Below are 22,051 nucleotides of genomic sequence, written 5' to 3' on the forward strand. Positions count from 1 at the left end.
CAACGAATTCCAGAGTCTAATTGGGTGAGGAAAAATTTTCTCCGATTCGTTTTAAATTTACCACACTGTAGCTTCAACTCATGCCCTCTAGTCCTAGTATTTTTGGATAGCGTGAACAGTCGCTTCACATCCACCCGATCCATTCCACTCATTATTTTATACACTTCTATCATATCTCCCCTCAGCCGTCTCTTCTCCAAGCTGAAAAGCCCTAGCCTTCTCAGCCTCTCTTCATAGGAAAGTCGTCCCATCCCCACTATCATTTTCGTCGCCCTTCGCTGTACCTTTTCCAATTCTACTATATCTTTTTTGAGATACGGAGACCAGTACTGAACACAATACTCCAGGTGCGGTCGCACCATGGAGCGATACAACGGCATTATAACATCCGCACACCTGGACTCCATACCCTTCCTAATAACACCCAACATTCTATTCGCTTTCCTAGCCGCAGCAGCACACTGAGCAGAAGGTTTCAGCGTATCATCGACGACGACACCCAGATCCCTTTCTTGATCCGTAACTCCTAACGCGGAACCTTGCAAGACGTAGCTATAATTCGGGTTCCTCTTACCCACATGCATCACTTTGCACTTGTCAACATAAACAGATCAACATAAACTCGTTTGGTTTACACCTTTCAAGTCTACGCCAACAAAGAAAAGTCTAGATACAAAATACAAAGTTCAGGACACTTTGGGATTTGGTAAGCCTCAGTTGTCTCATCAATCCATAGTGGTTAATTCGGCCATGCGCAAGCATAAGCGCTCACAGGACCACTCTAATTTTCCATCAACTAAGGAAATGAAGCTCATGGACTTATTAGGCAAGAAAATGTATCAAAGTGCCATGCTCAATGCCCGAATAGGGCTCCATATTTTTCACTATACCAATTATCAATTCACCATATTGGTCAATTTATCTAAAGCAGTTGATTTCTCTCCCAGCTACAATGCAACCTCAACTGCGACCATTACTCCAAAACCTGGAGGAATGTGCAACTAATTTAATCAGAGCTGCCCACGACTCTTATGACACTTCAGTTAGAGGTGCTGCAGTGGGCATTTCCACAAGACGTTTGGCTTGGTTAAAAGCATCAGGTCTACGCGAAGATGTTTACAATCATGTAGCTGATGCTCCTTCTACAGGAGACAATCTCTTTGGCGACAGGGTTAAAGACATTATCGATAACATCAAACAGGATTGCACAACCCTAGATACTTTAGAAGATGACAATTTCAACCAGCCTAGATCTTCTTTTAAACGTTCATCATATTTCACTTCTAAAAAGAGATACAATTCTCATAAACCATTCCCTTTCAATAGGTACAACTCAAACTACAAGTACAACAATAAGCCAAATAGGCCTCAGCAGTCAAAGAAGTCATATAGAGAAAGGAGAACACCTAAGCCAGCACCCACTATAGTGCCTAAACCCCTATCTTCTTTTTGACCCTGCGGTCACACTAGAGCTACCAGTTGGGGGCCGTCTTCAATTTTTCACTCCTCAGTGGTCCCTCATAACATCAGACAAATAGGTCCTTTCAATTGTGCAACAGGGATACCGTCTTCACTTTGTGAATCCTCCACCTCACATGCACAATGTCACCTCATAGGTTGCTCCCTGTCACCTTCAGGAAGAAATCAACTATCTCCTGTAAATCAATACAATCGAACTGGTCCAGGAATCTCACCGGAACACAGGATTTTATTCCAGGTTCTTTCTTATCCCAAAAAGCCTATGTTCTATTCTAGATTTACGATCCCTAAACAAATTTATCAAAAAAGAAAAATTCAGAATGACAACTCTCCAAATGATTCTCCCACTTATAGATCAAAATGCCTGGCTAGTGTCTCTTGACCTTCAAGATGCATATTTACACATTCCAATTCACCATTCATCCAGAAGGTATTTTCGTTTTCAATTGGAATCTCACTATTACCAATTTCGTGTTCTCCCATTTGGCCTCTCTTCAGCGCCGAGGGTGTTCATGAAATGTGTTGTCATGATCATAGCCCATCTTCGCCAACAGGGAATAATGATCTTCCATTATCTAGATGATTGGCTCATCTCGTCACCAGCTGCTCAAGATGCTCTACAAACACTGCAGAAGATCATCTCTCTCCTCAAGATTCTCGGTTTTCTCATCAACTCAGAGAAATCTCAACTCCTTCCAGTTCAAAGACTCAAATTCATAGGAACAGTTATTCATACACCTCAGATGCTAGCGTACTTGCCTCTCAGCAGAACCACACAAATTCACATTCTCATGTCTCACCTGACACAAGTATCGTTCACCATGGCTTGACCATTATTGGTCCTTCTGGGTCATATGGCAGCTACTATACCAGTAGTACCTTTAGCAAGACTACATATGAGGCCTTTACAGTGGCACCTGAGGGACCGATGGATCCAAGCCCTTCACCCTATGTCAGCAAAAATAGGGCTTACTCACAGTCTAAAAACTTCTCTACAATGGTGGACTCACACCCCACATCTCTTTCAAGGTATGCCGTTTCATCCTGCTCTACCTTCCATTTACCTAACCACCGATGCATCCAAACAGGGTTGAGGAGCACTCATGAACTCTTACAAGACACAAGGTCTTTGGTCTCCCAAAGAAACAACATACAGTATCAATCTCCTGGAGCTGCAGGCAATCAAGTTGGCTCTTTAGGCATTTCACACTCACCTCTCTCATCAGCAGATTCACATTCAAACCAACAACCAAGTTGCGATGTACTATATTAACAAACACGGGGGTACTGGTTCCCGAAATCTGTGCATGGAAGCTCTACATATCTGGCATATGGTCTTAAGTCTCCAGTCCACAATCTCAGCATCCTACCTGCCCGGGGTGCAAAATGCCCTAGTGGATTCACTCAGCAGGAAGTTACAACCACACGAATGGTCACTCAAGACCACTGTTACGCACACTCTCTTCAGTAACCGGGGCCAGCCTTTCATCGTCCTGTTTGTGTCCCCTCTCAGTGCCAAATGTCACAAATTTTGCTCAAAGTTTCCCAGTCCAAACAGAATAGCAGAAGATGCTTTCTAGGTCCCATGGAAAGGAGGCCTTCTCTATGCCTTTCCTCCAATTCCACTCATTTCCAAAATGCGCTAGAAGGTGAAATCAGAAAGAGCGTCTCTTTTATTGATAGCTCCTTACTGGCCAAGACAAGCAGGGTTCATGTTTCTCCTAAACCTTACTTTGTGGCCCCCGCTGGAACCGGATCTTATAATACAACAACAAGTACTACTACTACTACTACTATTAAACATTTCTATAGTGCTACTAGACTTACGCAGCGCTGTACAAATTACCATGAAAAGACAGTCCCTGCTCAACAGAGCTTACAATCTAAATTGGACAGACGAACAGACAGCTAGGGGTGCGGAAATTGCAGTGGTAGGGGTGATAAGTGAGGGTGTTGAGTAAGAGAGTCATGGTTAGGAGTCGACAGTCTTCTCCACCCAGACATAGCATCTCTCTGCCTCACAGCTTGGCTGATCAGACCCAATTGAACATGATATTCTCACAGGGTGTTCTCAAAGTTCTCCTCGCCTCCAGGAAGGACTCCACTCTGAAATCTTACAAACCAAAATGGAAGCATTTCTCCAGCTGGTGTTCACATTATCATCTCCACCCTGACACTGCTCCAGTATCTCATCTCTTAGATTATCTTCTCCATCTTTCGGAATCAGGGTTATCATACTTCTCTATAAGACTTCATTTGTCAGCTCTCTCAGTGTTCCATGACCCGGTGGACGATTTGACCCTCATGCAACATCCTATTTCAAAAAGATTCCTTAAAGGACTCATGTACCTCTACCCTCCCATTCGTTCACCAACACCAGCATGGGACCTTAATTTAGTGCTCAATGCGCTTATGGCTTCTCTTTTTGAGCCACTTCACAGCACAGAACTCAAATACCTTACTTGGAAAACACTGTTTTTGGTAACTTTGACTTCAGCACGCCGTATTGGTGAGATACAGGCTCTGCTCCACTACCCGCCATATACTCAATTACTTTATGATAAGGCCATGCTTCCCACTCACTCAAAGTTCTTACCTAAGGTATTCTCAACTTCTTATTTAAATCAGATAATAGTACTTCCAACTTTTTATCCTCCTTCACATTATTCTGAGGATCATAAGAGGTTTCACACTCTAGACTGTCTGAGGGCCCTTACCATTTACCTGGATAGGACCAAATCCAAAAATAGACCTTCTCAATTATTTCTGTCACTTCGGTCTACTCTCCAACCGCAACTGGTGATGAAAGGAACTCTGTCTCAGTGGACTGCAAATTGTATCACCTTATGCTATCAATTTACAGAGCCATCTAATCCCTCGAACATTCCTCGTGTCACAGCTCATAATCTCAGGGCCATGGTGGCCACAAGGGCTCACTTGCAAAGAACTTCTTTACAGGACATTTGCAGAGCAGCTACGTGGTCAACTGTGCACACCTTTGTGAAACATTATTGCATCGATACAGCTTCATCTGCTGATGCAGCCTTTGGTCATGCTGTCCTTTTCTTCTGTAATCTGAGGCATCAACTACCACCTCCTCCTCACACAGGTATCAATTACTTTTTTCTTCTATGTTTATCTCAATAGACATAAGTATGTTTCTTAATCTGTTACCTGTGCAACTTGGGAGTCTTCATTTGTGTGGCTGCAAGGTACTCTGTCCAGAGAGAAATAAAAGTTGCTTACCTGTAACTGTAGTTTTCCTTGGACAGATGATCTTGCAGCCACACAATCCCTTCCAACCCTCCCTTAAGTTGCCGCTAGCTATTACATCAAACTGAAAAGGGACGGTTCTTACCTGATGGTATATAGTGGGTATTGTGATAGCTTTACAAGCTTAATGCTTTGGTATTGGTCCGGGTCAGTGACGTTGTGGGAGAGTCACTTCATTTGTGTGGCTGCAAGATCATCTGTCCAAGGAGAACTACCATTGCAGGTAAGCAACTTTTATGTCTTCTGATCCATGGAGAACTTGCACTAATGGGCCATGGGATCGGCATCAAGATTTCCTTCTAGACACCGATGATGCATTACTGATGTCTATGCATGTGCATGGTGCAGTCATGGTTATCGATGTGAACAATTGGTCTGGCACTGACTGTGTCCCAAATGCCACTTTGAACTTGATCCTGATCTCCCAGCAGCACAGCATGGGGGACAGCAGAAACAAATATTAAGGCACCATGGGCTTTAGCAGTGAGGTTTCCCTCTCGATTCTGTTGACTTCCTCCTGATGTCTATTCACGTCCATGTCAGAATTGTGTGTATCGACATCAACCGACCGTGCCCTGAATGCCACTGTGAACTTGAATCTGATCTCTGAGCACCAACACATAGGAGAAAAACAGAAACAAGAGCTGGCCTAGCACCAACCATGCCCCGATTGTCACCGTGAACTTGGATCTGTGAACTACTTAGATTTCAGCAAAGCTTTTGACACGGTTCCCCACAGGAGGCTCTTAAATAAACTGGATGGGCTGAAGATAGGACCTGAAGTGGTGAACTGGATTAGGAACTGGTTGACGGACAGACGCCAGAGGGTGGTGGTGAATGGAATTCGCTCGGAAGAGCGAAAGGTAAGTAGTGGAGTGCCTGAAGGATCGGTGCTGGGGCCGATTCTGTTCAATATATTTGTGAGTGACATTGCCGAAGGGTTAGAAGGTAAAGTTTGCCTATTTGCGGATGATACTAAGATCTGTAACAGAGTATGGACACCCCGGAGGGAGTGGAAAACATGAAAAAGGACCTACGGAAGCTAGAAGAATGGTCTAAGGTTTGGCAATTAAAATTCAATGCGAAGAAATGCAAAGTGATGCACTTAGGGAATAGAAATCCACGGGAGACGTATGTGTTAGGCGGGGAGAGTCTGATAGGTACGGGTGGAGAGAGGGATCTTGGGGTGATAGTATCTGAGGATTTGAAGGCGACGAAACAGTGTGACAAGGCGGTGGCCGTAGCTAGAAGGTTGTTAGGCTGTATAAAGAGAGGTGTGACCAGCAGAAGAAAGGGGGTGTTGATGCCCCTGTATAAGTCGTTGGTGAGGCCCCACCTGGAGTATTGTGTTCAGTTTTGGAAGCCGTATCTTGTTAAGGATGTAAAAAGAATTGAAGCGGTGCAAAGAAAAGCTACGAAAATGATATGGGATTTGTGTTACAAGACGTATGAGGAGAGACTTGCTGAACTAAACATGTATACTCTGGAGGAAAGGAGAAACAGGGGTGATATGATACAGACGTTCAAATATTTGAAAGGTATTAATCCGCAAATGAACTTTTTCTGGAGGTGCAAAGGCAGTAGAACGAGAGGACATGAAATGAGATTGAAGGGGGGCAGACTCAAGAAAAATGTCAGGAAGTATTTTTTCACAGAGAGAGTAGTGGATGCTTGGAATGCCCTCCCGCGGGAGGTGGTGGAAATGAAAACAGTAACAGAATTCAAACACGCGTGGGATAAACATAAAGGAATCCTGTTCAGAAGGAATGGATCCTAAGGAGCTTAGCCGAGATTGGGTGGCAGAGCCAGCTGGTGGTGGGAGGCGAGGATAGTGCTGGGCAGACTTATACGGTCTGTGCCAGAGCCAGTGGTGGGAGGCGGGGCTGGTGGTTGGGAGGCGGGGATAGTGCTGGGCAGACTTATATGGTCTGTGCCCTGAAGAGGACAGGTACAAATCAAAGTAGGGTATACACAAAAAGTAGCACATATGAGTTTGTCTTGTTGGGCAGACTGAATGGACCAAGCAGGTCTTTTTCTGCCGTCATTTACTATGTTACTATGTTACTATAACTTGAATCTGATCTCTGAGCACCAATGCATAGGAGAAAACAGAAACAAGAATTGGTTTGGCACCGGCCCTGCCCCAAATGCCACTGTGAACTTAAATCTGATCTCTGAGTGCCAACATATAGGAGAACAGAAACCGTACCTACTGTACACACCCCGTGTCCCCCGGCCCTCCTGGTTCCGTTTTCTTTAGTCCTCGGTTGTGACAAGACCTGTGTTGCCTTTAGTTACTTTAAAAAAAATCCATTACTAGATTAGTCTAGTAATAATTCCTTCTTTTTTTTCAAGCTTTTATTTCCTTATAATATTTTATTATTTTTAATTTTTGAATTCCATTTAGAGGTGGTTTTTTGTTCCCCAGTTCTGGGTCTTAAGCCTGCCCACAGAATATGGCTAGTTTAGAGCTCTCGGTCAGTGAGCTGTCTTTTGAGATAACGTCCCTACATTTAAATGATTACTCTCAACATTTTAATAACATCATGGTCTACTGAGCAATGGTGACAATCGAGGCACAGTCGGTGCTGGTCCAACTCTTGTATGGGGTCAGAGGGGGGAAATAGGGGAACCATGGGACATGCCCTTTCTGTGCTTTGAAAAGGCCGGGCCAGTAACGTCACTGTGATGTCACCAGCTGTGTGGCCAGATGAGCTCACTGTCCATGGAGAACGGTTCCAAATGGCGTGCATAGCGTGTTCGGTGCCATGACAATTCATGACGTCACCACGCAGGACTCCGGAATGGACGTTAGGAGGAAGTTCTTGAAGTCCAGTGGGAGATCTCGATTCTGAAGCCCACGGCGCAATCACTGGACAAGCGAGGTGGTAAGTCAAGTGTCTCTGCGTTTCTGCTCCTTAATTAGTTCTAGGAGCTGATCCTGATCACAGATGGAAAGAAGTTGTGGTAGAGGGAGCGTGACGTTGGAGAAGTCAAGCTCCGTGTGTTGTTGGAAACTTAGAGAAATGTTTATAGGCAGGATGTGGGAACGAGGAGTTTGAGAATGAGAGAGAGAGATATATATGTTGGACAGGGAGAGTGGAAGGAAGAGGGAGAGATGCCAGACGGCGGGAGGGGAGTTGCTGGGCTGGTATCTCTGGACTACTGTTCTTCAAGGCTTGTCTAGCTGGCAGGCAGTTAGACAGGCAAGGCTTTGGTTAATATCTGTTTGAACGTCCGTGAATTTACTTGTATCTTCCTGCTGAGGGTTTGAAACAATTAATTGAAAGTTATTGTTTTTAAAATTGGGAGTCTTTGGGATTATAACTTTAAAAATCAATTCAATTGCCTGTGCACTATATTTAGATAAATTACATCAACCACTGATTCTTCAATGGGTGCAATTAGATATGTTTCTTAATTAAGATGATCTTTTCTCGCATGGAACCAAGTAACATAACATAGTAGATGGCAGATATAAAGATAGTAAACCTTGTAAATATTAGGACAAGCTGCTTTTGCATAATTTCAAACGTTTTCCCCATTGAGTTAATGTTTTTTTCTTGTGGTTCTTTCTTTGTAATTTACTTGATTTTGATATTATTCATTGTGTTTTGTTAATGTTTATGTGACATGAAATTAAATGATGTTGGTTATATTTGTAGTTATGGGTCTAATTTTTTGTTTATGATGAGCTGTCTTCTGGATTAGCTGCTATACTTTTATTTATTCAGGCTACAGCAAATGCTCTTTCAGAAAACAGCACTTTTTTGCCCTTAGCTCTCTCTATATAATCCAGTGTAATAGACCTGGATTATTTTATTTATTTATGGTTCATTTGTACCCCACATTTTCCCACACATGCATTAGGAAGTGACTACTGTCCTTTTATGCTGATACTAGTAAAAGAGGCCCGTTTCCAACAGAAATGAAACGGGCGCTAGCAAGGTTCCATGCCCCCCTCCCTACCTCCCTCTGTCTCTCTCCTCCGAGTTCCAGCCCTCCCCCCTCCTGGAACTCGGAGGGAGGGGGATGATTCTCTACTCACTCCAAAGTTCTGTGGCTGGCTGGTGCTGGCTTCCCTTCCCTCTCACTGATCCACCCTCTGACGTCATCGCCAGGGCGGACCAATGGGAAGTGTGCGAACCCAGGCATCCAGATGGAGGTGCAAATTATTATATAGGATTTGAAATGATGGCTGCTATTAATAGCAATTACTTGCCAGCTGGTTCTCTCTCTAAATCGGGTTTATTAAATCTTAAAATTAAGTGTAAGATCTTGGAAACAGAAAGTAGTTAGCCTGCAGTTATGTAGTTGTCTACACAACCCACATATACATAATTAACTGCCTGAAGACAAGGCTCACTAATTTTCCTTTGTATTTCTGTAATTTTTAAATGATGTGGGCGTTCTGGTTGAGAGGGTAAGACATATGTGGTTCTGTTTTTCCTTCCTTCACTTTTCCTGTTTAGTAGACCAGTAACGGGGATCTTAAGCTTCTTTGTAATACAGTAGCTTTTAAAATGAATGAATTAATGCAGAATATAAATGGATGTAGAATATTATGAGGCTCATTTTCAAAGCACTTAGACTTACACACTTCCATAGGTTACTATGCAACTTTGTAAGTCTAAGTGCATTGAAAATATGCCTCTATGTAATGTAATGTGTGTGTGTGAGAGAGAGCGCGCGCTAAACCTCCATGCTATTTTGACTGCATTACATCTGCCCGCTCCCCTGCAAACTAAACAGGCAAACTATGCTTATGGGCCTGGGATAACCCCAACCCTTGGAGGAGGATAGCTTATTTCTTTGGTCTGTCTACAGACCCAGTTCCATATTGCAGTCCTCTTCCAATTCGTCAGCAGGAAAAGCATTGAATTAGATGTTATGTCCTGCAGCAGTAAGAGATGACATTTGATTCAGCACTTCTGCTGCTGGCCTGTTGGGTGCAAGGTAAGGAGTTGGTTACCTAGAGTTACATGAGACCCACTCGGTGGAAGAAGGGAAGAACTGAGGAAAGGAAAGAAGGGTAAGAAGGCGCCTGAGAGGAATAATGTGATAAGTGGAGGGAGGAAGGGGATGCCAAGAAGGGAAGAGCAGTGAGTGGGAAAACGGAGTTGTCATGCTTGGAGTGAGCGTGAAGGGAAGGTAAAGAGTACTTGGAAGGAGGGATGAACCATCTGGAGAAGCTAGGAGGAGGTAGAAAGGGAGTGGCAAGAGGCAAAGGGCCATTTAGTGGAACTGAAGAAGAATTGAAAGAAGGTGAATAGGAAGCTGTTTAGCTACTAAAGGTGAGTCCAGTTTCCTTGGGGTTTCCATTTCAAATTTATGGTCCCATACTCTGTATTAGGTGAAGGTCTGCATATATGAAGGATTTTGCTAATGTGTATTTCCTACGTTGGGATCAGTAACAGTCTAGCTTGTTCTACATTCCCAATAGCAGGTAATTATTAATTTAGGACTGGCTGTAACCTTTTATAGTGCTGTGTTTTCCTAGTTATTTGTAGTTTGAGCCTTGGGAAATAGGGCTGTTTTAGTTCGGTAAGTTTCCTATACAGGTTCTCATTATCTTTTTGCAGGGTTTTGTGTTATTTCATAAACTATCTGGCAGTGGAAGGAGATCTGTTCCTGAGATACCACAATCTAATATTTTTTTTTTTTGTATGATGAGTTGTAAGGAGAAAGGTCCTAGCTCCATTGTTGGTGAATGTGGAACGTATGCTATAGAACTGAAGGCTCAGGGTTTATAAATGAGATTATTTCCAGTCCTGTTTAGAACTGAGATTTTACTCCCATATAGTGATTTACAATGGTAGTTTACTGGGTGGTTGACAGTAGCTGTGGGTCTTCTTTATGCATAGAAGACCCTTGTGATTTTCTTGTATTGTCTGTTAGAGTTTCTTTAAAGGCAGGGGGTAGGGCTATGATGTGATGTGGGCAGAAATGTAGCTTAGCTTTCCCCGACCCCTTTTCGACCCCCAAGTATTTCTGTCTAGAGATAATACTGGACCTGGACTGGACTTTGGTCTGACTAGCCATGGCAGTTCTTATGTTCTTATAATAAATGTTCAACTTCAGAGCATGCAGTAAAGAGTGTTTTTTTTTTTTTTTTTGGGGGGGGGGGGGGGGGGTCCTTTCGACTGTCTCTTGAAGGAAAGGTTGGGATCAGAGAATGACACAATGGAGGCAGAGCCTGTGGGGACAGGGACAAACTTTGTCCCTCTAAAAGCTTGAGACTAACCTTAAACAGGCTGTTCCAACTAGATGGAACAGCATCTATAAAATGCTAATATCAAAATGTAAAAACTGAACACATCTTAGGCAACTGAAGTAAATCACCAGGACCTGATGGCATACATCCAAGGGTACTCAAATCAAGCATGAAATTGTTGATCTGCTGTTTAATAATGTAACCTGTCATTAAAATCATCTGGAGTGGAGTGGAGGAGTGGCCTAGTGGTTGGCGTGGTGGACTTTGGTCCTGGGGAACTGGGTTCGATTCCCACTGCAGGCACGGGCAACTCCTTGTGACTCTGGGCAAGTCACTTAACCCTCCATTGCCCCAGGTACAAATAAGTATCTGTATATAATATGTAAGCCGCATTGAACCTGCTATGAGTGGGAAAGCGCGGGGTACAAATGTAGCAAAAAAAAAATTGGAGGGTGGCCAATGCGACTCCGATTTTTAGTGTTCTGGGGTGATCCAGGAAATTACAGACAGGTAAGTCTGATATTGGTGCTGGGCAAAATAGTGGAAACTATTATCCTATATAATAATTCTCACCTCCAACGTTCTATGCATCTTGCTGCCTGTGTCCGTGGCTTTCTTCGGAGTTGGTCTGCTAGGCTCCGTAGATCAGGCTGACGTCACACGCAGCACTGACCAACTGCACGAAAGCAGCATGAGGCCCTGCTCCTGCCGCCGTCACCGCCACACCCCCCCCCAAGGTCAGTGCCGCTCACCCCCCAAGGTCACTGCTGCTCACCCCTCCAAAGCCCCCCCCCCCCCCCGAGGTCGCCGCCACTTCCCCCCCTCCGTCTGCCCACGTGCCAGAATGTTCTGGAGAGATTTTTGTTTTGCTTGCAAAGTTTTGCCGGTTTCCTGGGCCGCCGCGGACGTCAACCCAATCGTGAGAACAATCAACCTGCTGGCATATTTTCAAAGCACTTAGCCTTCCAAAGTTCCATAGAAACCTCTGGAACTTTGGAAGGCTAAGTGCTTTGAAAATATGCCTCATGGTGTCCTCGGAGAATACCTGCTACAGATATGTATCTTCACTTTTTCCCAAGGCTATCGGGAAAATTACCTAAGGTCAGTTGCAGCTTGATCCAAGACAACAGTTTAGCCTGAAACTCTGGATGTGCTGATTGCATAAAATAAGATGGACGAATATTTAACATGCAATAGGAAGCAACATATTTCTTGAACAGTTTGGAAGTGTCTTTTCAGCAAATAGACCCAAAATCATTCCATGTTTGATTGACTGGTATCCCCTCCCTTAAGAAACATTTAATGGATAGCTCAGGGCTTTTGCCATTAAACATGGTTCTATGGTTAATTTTCTTTTGAAAATGTTCAGCTAGTTGATTGGCTGAAAGGGAAGGCTTCAAGTCCTGGCTTTGAACAACTGAGAGTTTGATAAGTGAATTGACAATTGAAAATAATTGTTTCGAATTGGAACAATCCTTGCTAAACAATCTAATATAATTATGGACTGCCTCTCGCCAAAGAGTTCTAGAAAAATCAGTTTTTCTTTATACCATTTACATTGTAGTTTTCTACATATTAGTTTTAACATTAATAAATCTGGAGTAAACCTTTTGTTGCTCTTTTTAATAAGTTTACATTTTGAGCGGAGAAGAGCTATAGCGTCCAAAACATTAAGACTAACTTCAGGCCATTCATCTACCAAATCCAGATCACTATTTTCTCACCAGTGCCGAGAGACAGCATTAGAGAATGACATGGGGACAAAGTTTGACCCCATTCCCATGAGTTCTGTCTCTGCCCTGTCCCCACAGATTCTGTCCACATTCCCACAGACATTGTCCTCATCTGAAGAAGCCTCGAACACTTATGATTTTATATTTAAATCTTTCTATTAAAGTATAAAAAGGAACAATATGCTGTGCAACTGTTGTTTATAAATCACAAATAGAAAGCAATAATAATAATGAGCAACTATAATACCTCCCACCCCCACCACCCTCTAATCTTCCAACCTCAACGATAGCTGACTACTACTACCCCAAGGAACCCAAATCCACCCTGTTAAAATGTCCAGGGGTACAAAATACAACCCATTCTGTATGCTCTAGTGGTAGAGAAATATGCCCTATGAAGTACTGTAATGAGTTTTTTAATCTGTGGATGAGTAATAAGTCATCAACAGTATCAGAATTCAGTCTAGCTCTCTTGTCTTCCACAGTCCTTCCTGTGATAGAAAATGTCTTTTCAGAGGATGTGCTGATAGCAGGAACGTACAGGATCTCCCATGCAAATTTTTCCAGTTTTGGCCAACATTTTTGCTTGTTTTTCTAAAAAATGAAAACATCGCCTGCATCACTTGAACATAACTGTCCATTAACAGCCTTCAAAGTAGAGAATAACACGGGGGCAAAGTTTGTCCCCATCCCCGTGCCGTTCTCTACACAACATCCCATAAATCTTTAGGTTCAATTCTGCCTCTCGAAGTATAAAAACAAGCCTTTGCTTTAGAAGAGCCTTCAACATGCCTCCAATCCTACTATATAAATGAAGAAGAGTGACTGACGTGCCGCGCATGCGCAGAACAGCCCAGCTGTTCTGCGCATGCGCGGCACGTCACAAATCTCTTCCGAATTCCAACGTTGACCGGCGAGTACCGGGCAGGCGGGGATCTCCGACAGCAGCTCCGAGCGCACTCCATCTCCGACAGGTACGATGAGCTGCTGCCGCCGCTGTGACCTGGGCACTTTCCTCTGCCACCATCCCCTGGGGCGGCTTTCCTGGGCGGGGGCTCGGCTGCACCCGGCGTTGCTCCGACCGCTTTTTTGCCTGTTTTGATGGGCTCAACAGCTTAAATATAAATGAACAACGAAAATGATCAGACCATAACGTTTGTTCCCATATTATATCTTTCATGTTAATTTTAGGAGTAGTGGATCCATTATCACTAAAAGAAAGTAGATCAAGTTGGTGTCCTTTATCATGGGTTGGAGAAGAAGGTATAGGTTTGTTTCACAGTGAAGTCAGCCAAGTAAAGTAGTATTTGAGTTTGCTTATTTAAAATATAGCCCGCTCTATCCTTCCAATTTGGCAGGTTACAAAAGTAAAACATGCATAAAATAGATGACAAAAATCATCAAAAGTGACAAAACATCAAAATTAAGATAAAAATGCCTGAGTAAAATAAGTGAGCCTGAAGTTTGTTTCCTAAATTGTACTATCAAGCTAATAACATTGTACTTCAAGACTTTCCATAATCTAGCATCTTTTACATTAATAAAAATTTCAGAATGGTAATATCAAGTATAATTTGTCTAAACAATGGAATATCAAGTAACGTCCTGTGGACAGAGCATAGGCAGTGAGTGATGATAAATTGTAAGAGATATGGCAAGCACTAGAGGAAATTCATTGTTAAGTGCTTTTATTTATTAAGCTCTGTACTTTGAATTGTACATGCCATTGTAGGGGTAACCAGTGGAGACCTTTGAGTATGGGAGTAATATGGTAATTTTGAGATAAACATGTAATCAAACAGCTGGCTGCATTTTGTGCTACCTGCAAGGCATGAAACATGTAATTGGGAAGATCCAAATACCCCTCCTGGATTATTGTAATGCACTGTGTTAACAATGCTTGTACTGTTCGAAACACCAGTGTTGGTGCCTTCTATATTTACAGCAAACGTTTTGAATGTATTATAGACTGTTTGAAAGTTACAATCTGAAAGCAAACTTTTAAGATATCTAATTAGCTTCATTATGAGAAAGGTCTTCTGAATAGTACTGTTAACTTGTAACGTTAGGGACAATGAAGAGTCCACCATGATGATCAGATATTTGCATTCTGGGACAATTACAGTGTCAATGTCGTCAGTTCAAACAGCCGAAAACATCAGATGTTTTGATATATCTGATAAAGAAAGGAAAGTCAATAGAAGTGATAGCACGCTTCAGTCATACTACCCCATTATATTGGGAAGGTCAAGCTGAGCTCTTTGTAGAACAGAATCCATTGAAGGTGTTGCCTTTAGGCCTAGTTTTCCTGTATCTCTGTTGTATTGAAATTACTTTTTCTTTAGAAGAAAGTAAACAGCAGCAGCATTACAGCCACTCTGGCACTTCTTGGAAAGCAAATGAAGGGCTTCTTTTACAAAGCCATGATAGTATGCGGCAAATGAGAGGAAGCCTATAGGAATTGAATGGGCTTCCTCTCATTTGCTGCACCGGAATCACTAGTGCGGCTTTGTAAAAGAAACCCTAAATGCTAGTTGCTGTGGAAGAAACAGAACACATAATTGGAGGATATTGAATCAAGTCTTGAATTACAATTCATTCAGTACGTTTTATCATGTACTTTGGATAGATTGTGACCTTTCTTAGGCACCTGAAATGGGAGCACTCTGAAAGAATATAAATGAAGATCAAATCCTGACACAGAGCAGATTGCACACGCAGTATGAAATTGCAAACCTAAAGGTCACAAGACATGGAGGGGGGCCTTGATTGACTTATGGGAGCTGCTAAGTCTCCACTTTATCATATTACTGTTTACTTGTATAAAGTAAAGTTAGTATGCAGTAATGAAACAACTCTCGGGTAACTGAGATGTCTTCAAAAATCTACCAGTTTAGTATCTTAAAATGCTGAGGTTGGTGCGGTGTTACTTGTTATGAAGCCATGGAAAGTGGCAGACATTATATTTGTCCATAGTTTCTGAAAAATCAGGGAACGAAAGATTGCAGTTGAACAGTGTTAATTCATGAGCAAAGGCAAAGCAACTGGGAAAATTAGAGCAATCAACTTACAAATATTAATTAAAAACTAAAATCATACATAACAAACCACATAAGTAGGTACTTACAAGTCCATAAGTGTTGTAAAGAGTGAAAACAAGGAGATAAATAAGGAAAGCTTTTAATTAAAAACAGTGGTGTGTAGCAGAAACCCCATTTAGTGTGGAAATGACCTGGTCTTTTACTTTATCACCACTATTCAGAAGTAGCATACGTCATTTGCTGCATGTGGCATCCAAGCAGATAGAAATAGGTAAAAAAAAAAATTCTGAGAACAAATATATGGAAAAGATATGGAAAAACATGAAAGCCAAAGTAGGGAGTGGGGAATAAAACAGGAGAAGGGTGGAAAGAGGAAAGGGAGGGAGAAGAAGGTGGGGAAAGGGGAGAAAAATACAAAGGGTCATTTTCTAAGCTTTGCTAAAACGTGGCCTTAGTGCGCCTTTACGCAGATTTTTCCCCTGTGCTGAGGCCATTCTTACCGCAACTGGAAAATGGCTAAGTAATAATTTGTATCGATCTTTTTGAAGTATTATATACTCTTGTTGTTGAGCTTTGTGTATTTGGTGAACTGATGTTAGACAGTGGTGCATACCATCACGTCATCTGTGACGTATTCTTTTTTTTTTTTTTTTTTTTAGGGCTCATTGTACATGTGCTGTGTTTTTTTATTGTTGTTGTTTGTGTGTTTTTGTTTTTTTGCTTTGGTGGTTCTTTCAGATGTCGTTTTTGCTTCTGCAGGACTAAGGCTAATACTTTTATCTGGCGGTAAGTTTGTCATACTGGGCTTGATATAGTGACTTATCCTCGTTAGATATGCGATTTCTGATTTGGTTTATTTATCACAGTATTTCTGAGTGGACATATTGAAAATTAAAGCAGGATAACACTGTTTTCGTAAACCAATGTTGAGCACTATATTGGTCTTCTGTATTTGTATATAATATTCAGTTTATCACATTCACGCTTCCTTTTGTCACAAGATATGGTGCATTAGTATTTGTTTTCTTCATATTTAATAGCTTTCCAGTATTATATTTGTTTTTGATCACTGTGATGATTGCGAAGTATTTAGAGGTTTAATTGTAACACTGCTATTCTTTTGAATTATAGTGATGCCATTTTAAAACCATAGTTTATGATGGATTTATGTTTATTTATCTTCTTAGCACTTCTTTGTAGCATTTTGTTTTGTATTTGTGTTTTGATTTGTATGTTTGACATGGCACTCTTCTCCAGCTAAACTGAAGGTACTGATTTCATGGTGATGTTTATTTTAGATTTTATGGATTGCAGTTTTGGTAGGTTTATTAATACTATAATTTTATCCCCTTTTTAATCTAGCTCTGTTAGTGGCAGATCTGCATTGTTTTGCAAATCATTCTTGTGGTAAGCTGGGCAACTGTTTATCTTGGTAGCATGTTTGTGTTCAGTAATGTTCTGCTGTTTTAAATATGTTCTTGTTGTTTTAGATGAGGGATTTCTTTTTTTGCTTTTATTATTATTATTATTATATATTTTTATTATAAAGCATTGTTTGGCTTTAATGAATTATTTCTAACAAGCAACAAAGCCCGTTTCGTGAAAAATGAAACGGGCCCTAGGAAGGCTCTTGTGTAAGTGAGTTCTCCTCTCTCCCCTGCCCTCCCCTCCATGTCCAGCAATTCTGCCCTCCTCTCCCATCCATGTCCAGCGATTCTCCTCTGCCCTGCCCTCCTCTCCCATCCATGTCTAGCGATTCTCCCCTCCTCCCCCCTGCCCTCTTCTTCTTCCTGCCATCTTGCTTTTAAGCCATTTATGTTACCTCAGGTCGCAGCGGCGACAGGCTCAGCTCGCGTCGCCTCCAGCCTTCCCTTGCCTTCCCTCTCAGTGTCCCGCCCTCCTCTGACATCATTTCGTCTTTCTGCGAGGGCAGGACACTTGAGAGGGAAGAGAACGCTGGAGGTGAGCTGATGTCAGCTCATTTGCATGCTGTTATGAACCCAGTCAGCCATCCAGGGAAGCACAGTGACCAATTATTACATAGATTCTGTTTATTATTGACTATTACTTTTTCATACTTTTATGGTAATTGAATGTGTTTTATACTATGTGAACTTCTAGGTATGTTAAGCAGTAATGAATAGATGTTAGGAATGCATCTATATGTATTATATACGGGAATGTATTTACATGAATGAATCTGTATGTATTATGTATCTGTGTTTGGGTGGATTGTCATGTTTATTTACACTTTACACATGTTCTTAAATTAACGCTTTTGTATTTTGCTAGACCCCTGATACAGGCGAATTGTCACCGAAACACGGCCTATGTTGGGTCTTTCTAATAAAGAATTTCTCATTGTCCTGCTCCTGAAGGTCCCTTTGTGCTTTTTTTGCTTTTGTTTTTATTGGTGTACTTTGGACCCTCTCTTTTCTTCTTCTCCCAACAAGGGGCATGGCCGTGGGAGGTTGTGGGTGTGCGGGGGTGTTCCAGAAAGTTGCATGTGTAGTTATACTGGGTAAGCAGGCATAAGTTAGGCGCTGGAATCGGTGCTATGCGCTCTTTTATAAAGGGTGTGCACACCTTATAGAATAGCACTTAGTACGGATTTTTTTCAGCAGCCATTTCTGTGCGCTATTTATAGAATTCCCTCATAGCCTGTATTCTCTCAAGTTTTCTTTTTTGCTTCGTTTTTTAAAAAGTTTTAAATTTTTATTTATTTATTTATTTATTTTGCTTCGGGGTATTATAGTGAGCTGGTGTTATGTGGCTATAATCAGGTTTATTTTCCTCTCCCTTTGTTTCTACTTTTTAGTGACCATGAATTATATGCATATGTAATCTTGCTTGAGTAAGTCTTTGCTTGCATTTTCTTTCCCATTTTCCTCTTCCTCTCTCTTGCCCCTCTCCCTCCTTGCCTCCTTCCTTACCTTACTCCGCCTTTGGTTTTGGATTTCCATAGTGTGTTTTTTTGTCTAGCTGCTATTGTTTTATTTGTTCTTAGGGGCCCTTTTTACTATAGCTTAGCACACACTAACAGAATTAGCGCTTGCTAAATGCTAAGAAGCCCATTGTATACCTATGGGCTTCTTAGTAGTTATCCCTATCTTGTTAGCGTGCACTACGCCTTAGTAAAAGGGCTTAGTTTGTTACCGATCCCCTGTTTGTTTGGATGATGCATGCAGCGAATGGTTTGTGGGCCCTCTATATAGTAGTAGTAAAGTTGATTGGTTTTAATATTTAAAGGGCCAGGGGGCCTCCAACTCTAAATTGCTGTTCTTTATAAGTTTTTTTTTGTTTGTTTTGTTTTCCAATATACTGCCCTTATTGGCCTGTAGACTCTCCTATAGTTCCTGAAGATTTCTTTGCAACACTTATGGACTTGTAGCAACTCACTCATGTGATTTTGTTATGTATGGTTTTATTAACCCATTGTTCCCATAATAAGCCATATTATGGGAACATTGGGCACTATTGGGTTAATGCTTATATTTTGAATGCTCTGCTTGCCTGTTGACTGCCTAATTTTCTCATTTGCTTTATCTTTGCTCTTTTATTCTGTTTTTGGTGTACAGGTAGGCATCTCTTTTTAGTATTAATTCATGAGATCATTCTACTGAATATGTCCTTCTCCTCCTCTTCCCTGTTGTTTGGAGGCAAAACTAATTACACTCTTAATTCTCAAACATAATTCCACACCACTAGTATTACCCACACTCCAACCCCTTCCTCACATCTCTTACTATTGTCTTACTCTATATAATTATGTCATCTCTACGACACTTTGTTCCATACTTTGTTCTATACTTTGTATCATCCATGTGATACTCTGTACCATACTTTGTAAGTGGCACTGAACCTACATTGTTCCCAAACCTGTATTACCTCCGTGATACGTTGTACCACACTTTGTAAGCCGCACTGAACCTGCTATTGAGCGGGAAAGAGCGGGGTATAAATGCCACAAATAAATAAATAAAGCTGGGCAACAACCTGAAAAACAGTGGTCGCAATATTTGGTTCTGTGCACAACCCAAAACTGATGTTGAGATTTATCTTGGCGCAGCTTTTGCACTTCAGTACAAGCTTCAGTAGTGGTCCATGATGTGGGAAGGTCATATGCAGAAGATTTGATGCCATACAATAGCACAGCTATTAGCGTTTGAGTAATTTTTATGCATGTAGATTGAAGATCCATATAATAACTTTTGCAGAACTTTGAATAATGGTTTTATGCTGGGATATACCTTTGAGGTTCCTCGACTTCTGTCAGAAAATTATGTAAGTAGGTGACATTGCTTTTTGCTGTGCAAAATGATCTAAGTAGTATCGGAAAGGTCAGTCACTCGTGAGGTGAAAAGATTTGGGAGAATACACCAGAAGAAGGCAGACTTCGTAACATAAGAGCACAGTTGCTGTTTTAACATTTGAATAGTAGACTATCAAATTAAGAACTTGTAGTTACCTTCTGTAGTGGCTGCAAAAAGAAGGGCAAAGTTCTCTAAATATTTAGTCACTTGACTTACTTATTGCTAGGTTCCCATAACTTGTTGTGTCAGTATAAAGAGGTTATTGTCTGGTGGATAGAAGTTTCATGTTCTAATTGAGCAGGCATTGTGGTGGTTTGCATTTCAAACAGAAGATAGAAACCAGTGACTTTAAACCATTCCTTTTTGTGTGTGTGAGAGAGAGTTGTAATATAGGCAGCTGTGACACCCTGACTTCTAACCCTAAGGATCCCACACCACATAATAACACTCCACGCACAGGATTTTTTTCATGGTAACAACTTGGCTGCAGCTTTTATTAAAGTGCACAGGAGATTGATATCCCATATCAAAACATTAGGGTACCCGAGCCAACTTAGTGCCACCAGAGAATCAGCATTCCTAGCCTACCCCATTCCAGCAAGATGTTCAGTATGCAAGCACTGCTCACAGGATACCCTGCCGCATAGTATGGGATCCATCCCAGGCACAACTATTCCTGCTTTGCCATTGTGACAGGGTGTACGTCCCATTATGGAGGGAGGGGGAGCTCCGGAGCCAGGCAAGAGCAAAGCAGTATAAAGATGCTATATGGATCTGAGTTATTTCCACATCAACCCCTTGCATTTAAGATGAGGACTTGGGACCCCTGTGTGGGAGGAATTAGCTGGCAGGGAAGCTACAAGGAAGGTGATGGGGGAGGGGGCTATCCCTTCTTTGAGATACTGACATAATTCCCTGATAGCTGGGTACCAGCGACAGGTGCACAGGGACTGAGTAAAATAACTCTCATTTGCATGTGATCTCTGCATAGGTGGATGGACTTGGGGATTATGGGGGGGAAATTAGAAACTCACCCTAACCTCAAGAGGGGGGAGGACCAAGCTAGAACCTTGTAGTCAGCAGGGTGTCAGAATTGGGAGTTCATTCTCTCTTGTTGGTGGATTACTGGCTGACAGATTCCAGAGGACTACTTGGTTGTGGATTTTTTTTGTTTGTTACATTTGTACCCCACGCTTTCCCACTCATGGCAGGCTCAATGCGGCTTACATGGGGCAATGGAGGGTTAAGTGACTTGCCCAGTGTCACAAGGAGCTGCCTGTGCCTGAAGTGGGAATCAAACTCAGTTCCTCAGTTCCCCAGGACCAAAGTCCACCACCCTAACCACTAGGCCACTCCTCCACTCCTGACAGTTCCAGAGGACTACTCGTGGATGGACCTTTTCTGAGATCCACCTTGTTTTTTGGACCCAGGAGTGGCGGACCTACATTTACTCTGGATTACCAGGTTGCTAGAGATTTGGATGCTCGGTCCATGCCTTTGGGTGGACGGTGCAGAGATTTGGACACTCGGCCCATGCCTTCTGGTGGGCAGTGTGTGACGGCCATATAGCCAGTTTATGAAATCGGTGTTGGCTCAGTACCTTTGGTGCATGTACTCCTTCCACACCTACAGCATTTGCATCTGAAATATAGCAAATATTAGGTGGGAGAGAGGAAAGGTCTCTTGTGCTTCTGCTGCCCTAGCTCAGAAAGGGCATCCCCTAGGTGCGGCAATGGCTTTAAACTTCTGCCCCAATCACCTCCTTCACAGGAAGGTACCCAGCTTCCAGCCCAGCATTCTGCCTAAGGCCTGGGTGTGGGCTGGCCCAGGTACATGGTTCAAAACTTCACTCCTATTCTACTCTCTGTAGGTTCGTGCAGAATTGGGGACTTCAACAGTTAGTTTATATATATATAAAGTAGCCTCAATAGCCCAGGGAACCTTTAATTAGGACTCCACTGAATTGGCCAACATCATGATGTTGGCCAATTCAGTGGA

General features: G+C 42.2%; 1 protein-coding gene across 4 annotated transcripts in view; it reads left to right on the forward strand.

Annotated features, from left to right (window-relative positions):
* The first annotated feature begins 7,546 nt into the window (after positions 1–7,546).
* SYTL4 (synaptotagmin like 4) overlaps positions 7,547–22,051 on the forward strand; it is a 110,654-nt gene continuing 96,149 nt past the window's right edge. The window contains exon 1 of one of the 4 annotated variants that reach the window (XM_030208883.1): positions 7,547–7,640. The gene's annotated coding sequence lies outside the window, so the exon portion shown is untranslated. Of the gene's footprint in view, positions 7,641–13,616; positions 13,674–22,051 lie in introns of those variants that run through there. The other 3 variants (XM_030208885.1, XM_030208884.1, XM_030208886.1) reach the window with 3 other exon arrangements.

This window comes from Microcaecilia unicolor, chromosome 7 (genome assembly GCF_901765095.1).
Source record: "Microcaecilia unicolor chromosome 7, aMicUni1.1, whole genome shotgun sequence".
Classification (NCBI taxonomy): domain Eukaryota; kingdom Metazoa; phylum Chordata; class Amphibia; order Gymnophiona; family Siphonopidae; genus Microcaecilia; species Microcaecilia unicolor.